Below are 6,000 nucleotides of genomic sequence, written 5' to 3' on the forward strand. Positions count from 1 at the left end.
CTTAAGACTGCTTTGGTTGTGACAGTTCCTCACACTTGTTTGGGGTGACCTTGATAGTTTTGAGGAGCACTGGTCAGGGGTTTTGTGGAATGTCTATCAATTGGAATTTGTGTGGTTTTTCTCATGATTATACTGGAGCTACTGGGTTTTGGGGAAGACCCGAAGTAAATGGCCCCTCCTCACATCCTGGCAAGGGTGACAGGCTAGCAGCATGGCTGGTCACTGGTGCCGTCCCTGGAATCACCTGGATGACTAGTGTTTGTCAGGGTGCCCGCCCTAAGGCTCCTTTTCCTCCCCCTTCCCAAAGGGGACAGTCTGTGCACAGCCACACTTAGGGACTGGGGAGTTGTGTCTGCCCTGGACAGGCGGAGCTATGTAAATTATTTGTAATTCTTCCGTGTGGGAGGTTTGCTTATTCTCCATTTATTTACTTATTCAAGCATGTATTTACATTAGGACGGACTCATAAATATTTATTTTATACATTGAGATATGTTCCAAGACTGGTTTATTTTCTTGCTCAGATTGTCCCAGCTTTAGTCACTAGGTGCTCTTTTATTTCCTTTTTTTAGATTTTATTTATTTATCTTTAGAAGGGAAGGGAAGGAGAGAAGGAGAGAAATATCAATGTATGGTTGCTTCTGGTGCGTCCCCTGCTGGGAACTGGCCCCTGCTGAGAACTGGCCTGCAACCCAGGCATGTGCCCTGATGGGGAATCAAACCACGATCTTTTGGTTCGCAGGACCATGCTCAATCCACTGAGCTACACCAGCCAGGGCTCATTAGGTGCTCTTTTAACTGGGTTGTGTCTCTGACATACCCACACTTTCTTAGTAAAAATAATGCATTTTAACCCCTTTTCTTTCAGGAAGTATTACATGTTGCTAATCACTGACACTGGACAATGAGGGCTTTAGGGTTCAGTACTGTTCTCTCAACCTTTGGTCATATTACATTCTGCCTAAGTAAAAAGTACCGCATATTAGTCATCTTGGATATGAGACTTCATGTCCCATCTGCTGTACCTGGGCAGATGGGACAGAGGGTGACACGGCCCTGGGACTATCAGTCAGCAGGATCCAAGTCACAGCTCTCTCAAGAAAAAGGCCAGGTAGACCCCAGGGCTGCAGGGGCTCTGCTGCCCAGGTGTGCTGGCCAGGGCCTGGCAGGCCAGTGCTGAGTGCCCTACAGGTAGCATCACTGCTAAGGGATGATGAGGGTGATGATGAAATGAGAACCTGGGAGACTGCTGCCACACTCCCCAGGAAGGCGGATGCTTCACTGGGCTCCTGCCCTCAAATACTTCCCCTCTCTCAGGAGCAGTGGCTGCATGAGCCTAGACACCAAGGAGGCCAGTGATGTGTTGGAATGTGAAGGGTGAGCAGCCCGTGCAGAGCGAAGGCTCTGGCCCAGCTTCCTTTCATTAACAGTCTCCACCCAGCCTCCCTGCCAGCCACAAGGGAGCCCAAGTCTGGGCTCTCACGGGGAGGAAGGAAGGACAGCATAGTGAGAGCTCGAGAAGCCATGGCCTAGCCCTGTGCTGTGTCCCTCCCACATGCCAGCCCTCTCTCATTAAGGGCCCCAACCTCTGAACTCTGCTGGCAATCAGAGCCCTGACGCACACTTTTGTGCCGTGTGCAAGAATCTGTTCTCTAGCTACTCTCAGCTTCTTGAAGGCAGGGCCCTGGCTTCCTTAGCTGCCCTGAAACTCCCAGTGCCTGGCAGAGTGCTGGGCTAATACGTGATGCTCGATTACCGTGGGTTGAACTCATGCAGGGGCAATTCCAGAGCTGAACTCAAAGTGCAGAGATGAACGCACACTGGGGAACCGAGGCCCATTGGCTCACACACATACCTGTGTATTTGGTACCTGTGTGTAGCAAATACAGGGTACTTGTGGCAGGCCAGGAACTGTGGTAGGGGTGCAGCAACAAGTGAACGACCAGTCCTGGCCTCATGGGAGCTCCCAGCTGGCATGCCTGCCAGTGCGTTTGTGGCAGCACTCTGCAGAGGAGGGGGCCCTGGGCTCGTGTCCTGGGTGGGAAACAGTCCGGCTGTCTGAACCAGAGTTCCCCTGAAGGTGGCCCACCGCTAGCCTTGCAGTAGGTGTGTAATGTGGACGTGACATTCCTTCTCTTAGCTGGCTGGCTTTGCTGCGGTCTTTTGGCCCAAAGCCATTGGCCGCTGTCTTGTAGCCCCAGTTCTGTCCCTGCCACCTTGAAGCTGTTGATGGCACCGGGAGATATGACACAATGAAGCCCTCAGGCATGTGTGTGGGAGCCACAAGGCCAGCTGGACTCCTGTGGCTGGTGATGAGTCGCCAGGGGTATGAGTGGCAGCTCTACACACCCACTGGGTTACTTTTTATCCAAAGTATGTCGTTTTTACATTCAATATTCTTTTGTATTAGTTGCAGGTGTATGGCATAGTGGTTAGCAATTATATACTTTTCAAAGTGTTCCACCGATATTTCTAGTACCCACCTGGCACCGTACATGTTTATTTATATTACTGAGTGTATTCCTTATGCTGTACTTCACAGACCCATGGCTGTTTTGTAACTACCGATCTGTACTTCTCAGTCCCTTCACCCTTCTCTCTCAGTCCCGTCCCCTTCCCCTCCCCCTGCCTCCACTCTGTCAACCATCAGTCTGCTCTCGGTGTCTGCGAGTCTGTTTTGTTTATACTGTTCTTTAGATTCCACATGGGAGTGAAACCACACCGGTTATTTCTTGAGCCAGACTCAGCACTGCTCACTGGGCCCCGGCAGGAGCTGGCTGGTAGAGTGCGTGCCTTCCCCAACAGGCCTGCCATGGTGGCCGTCGGGTCTGTTTTTCTTGGCAGGAGACTCAAACCTTAACCAGGTTCAGCACTGGAGTGGAAGGCACAGATTGAACATTGGATCCTTGATTCTTCTGTCATTGAAAATTCACAGCAGGGACCCTGCTGAATAACCCTGCCCAGCGAAGGCTGTGGGTGTACAAGGGCCCCACCCCTGCAATGGACACCGAGGAAAACAATCCTACATGGGGCCCGGCAGTCAGGACGGGCTTGCTGGGGCAGCTGGCACCAGCACAGGACACGAAAGGGAACCTGCTTGGCTGGTTGTGAATTGTCCAGGGCCACCTGTTTGGCTCTCCTCTAGACACACCCATCCTACCGGGTGTGCGCACACATGTGCACAAGGCACATGCACATCAGCCAGGGCGAGCTAGAGCACGGAGCCCACAGCGTACTCAGTCCCCACCTCACCCCGGAAAGTCTGAGTAACAAGGTTCATTGACCCCTATATTTTTCTAAAAAGATTTTATTTATTTCTTAGAAGGGAAGGTGGGGAGAAAGAGAAACTTCAATTGCTTTCCTCTTGCACACCCTCAACTGAGGGCTTGGCCCGCAGCCCACACGTGCCCTGACAGAATCACATGGGCAACCTTTCAGTTGGCAGGCTGGCGCTCAACCCACTGAGCAATACCAGCCAGGGCTCAACCCCTGTCTCAACCAGGCCCCAGTGGGAACTGCTGGGCAGGCGCGAGGTAGGCTTGCAGTTACTCCTGTGCCTAGCATGGTGCAGACCACCAGGAGCCCCAGAATCATGAACTGAACCCAGGATGGAGAACAGTGCAAAGTACGCAGTGTGATAATGGTTAATGGTTCCAATCCAGCCAGCAGGGTATATTTCACTTTCCAAATCCAGCTTTTTCCCAAACAGATTCAAGGTCTGTCATGAGTTCCTTCAGAAATCAAGCAAAGCCTACTGGTTACCACCCTTTGGTATTCAACGTACATTTACTTCCCCTTGAAGGATTTTAATGCACTGAAGGATGGAGTTTATTCACTCCACATTTCAACAAAACTCAAACAGAAGTGCTTGCACTGCCTGGGACCTATGGAGACAAACAGACCTAAGAATTGTTAGGCACAAGGGCTTGTACACTTAAGTCTTCACACCTTTGCGCTATTATTGTCATTTTACGCCTCAGGAAACCAGGGCTGTGTCACTTTCCGCAACATCTTCTGTTCCCTGGCCTATTTTATTTGGGGGAGTCAGACCTGAGTGCACGAGAACTGCCTGGGAGAGCTTATTAAACTGACTCTGGGCTGCTGGGCCGCACCGTGCGCTCGGTCAGGGGAGCAGGAGCCGGGGACCCTTCCAGCCAACACCCAGGCCTGGGCCGAGGGCCGCGCTTCAAGTAGCAACCCAATGGGGGCTTGTGAGCAATGCGTCCTGGGTAGAATGTCAAATGTCCCAAGTTCAGAGACGCCGCTGAATGGCGGGAGAAGGGAATGGCAGGAGAAGGGAATGGCAGAACCTCGCTCGGGCTGACACAGATCTGAATAAGGCAGCCACTGGGGTTCCTTTGGTTTTTAAGAGTGCATCAGCCCAGTCCTGGGGTTCCCTTGCTGTCTCTTTATTCCCTTGGCTTTGTTAGGACAGGACACACCTCAGCAGTGGGAAGCATTTGCGAGATCCCAAGACGTCCATTCTCACACACTCCAGAGCAGGCTGCAGCAGCTCGATTTTCCCATCTTGCAGATTCAGCCCTGGTCATGAGCTTTGCACAGATAATGGTAGCTGGCACCTACCTGAGTGCTCACGTGGTCCCAAGTTCAAGCACACTATAAGCGTATTTCATTTAACCCTCAAATCATCTTATGAGATTCATATTATTTTTTAAAACACTAAGATAAAGTTTATTTAGAGCATCACAGAGGTACAAGTAAGCTGCGGAAGAAATGGCTCAGGAAACAAGTTACAGAGACCAAAGAAGGGGCCCTTGGAACTTAGGAGAAAGGTAAAGGTAATGCGCCTGAGGGGAAGAGCGGGAGGGAGAAGGCACGGGAATGTTCCCGGGAGGGAGGGCGCCAGGTTAGAGCAGCACTATTATTATACTCATTTTATAGATGAGGACACCAGGGCGAGAGGAGTGACTCACCTGAGAGTTCCCAGCTATGACTGACGACCAGGATTTTGAACTCAGGCAGTCTGGCTTCAGCAGCCACGCAGAAAACACTCCTCTCTCTTCTATCACCTACTCAGTCTTGTTTTTTCACCCTTTCCCAGGTAAGATAGCTCTGTGAGCTGAAGTCATTCTTTGCTGAAGTTGTAGCTCCTCTACATATGAGATGAGCATATCGAGAATTTAAAAAGCTGGGCCATTTAAAGTGTTTTTGTTTTTTTTTTCACTTACAGCAATTGTAAAGGTAGGAAAATATCAAGTTCACCAGTACGTAAGAGAAAGAGGTGCTTTTAACAGGACCCTCAATGAAGCTATCTACCTTAGTAACCGAGCAAACCACCAGGGTCTCTGGCTTTTATGCAGCACTATCCAGAACACAATGGAGAGAACAAACGAGGGAATAACACTGCTGCATACACCACGGTCAAACTTCAGTGACCTGGTGGGTATAGACACTGGCTTCCTTAAACACACATACCAGAAGGAACTTGGCTGTGACTTTCATCTGTCCCATTTAGAAAGCACAACTTCTAGCCTGGGTCTCTTACCTTGCCTCCCTTTCCAGGCAGCTGCTCCCAGTGGTACCACCTTTCTTCCACCACCTGCCAATCTGCTCAGCAAGTCAGTCATGTGCTTCCAATTTCCCAGGTGAATCAACTATCCATTGTGGCTCTTTTCTTCCAACTGGGTACAGAAATTTTGAGAAGCCTAAAACTTGAACCCCTTGTCCAGCCAATATACTGGCTCTCAGGGACATCACCTATCCCCACACTGGCTTGAGTGTCCCTTCTTGTTTGCCCTCTGCCTACTGGGTGTCCTGCTTTGCACTCCTTCCATCTCATCAATGTGGCTTAGAATCTGCAGCTCGGTCCTAACGCCTACCCTGACCAAGCCAACTGTGTGATATGGAGTTTACAGTTAAGGCCAGACATACAAAGAGAGGTAGTCATGGGCAATGAGAAAGAAGCAGAAAGCTAGCTAACTTTGAGGGCTTAAAAATCACCCAACTTTTCATCCCCATTTTTTTATTCCTGTTTCTTTT

This window comes from Artibeus jamaicensis, unplaced genomic scaffold (genome assembly GCF_021234435.1).
Source record: "Artibeus jamaicensis isolate MK-2021 breed Jamaican fruit bat unplaced genomic scaffold, CSHL_Jam_final contig_851, whole genome shotgun sequence".
Classification (NCBI taxonomy): domain Eukaryota; kingdom Metazoa; phylum Chordata; class Mammalia; order Chiroptera; family Phyllostomidae; genus Artibeus; species Artibeus jamaicensis.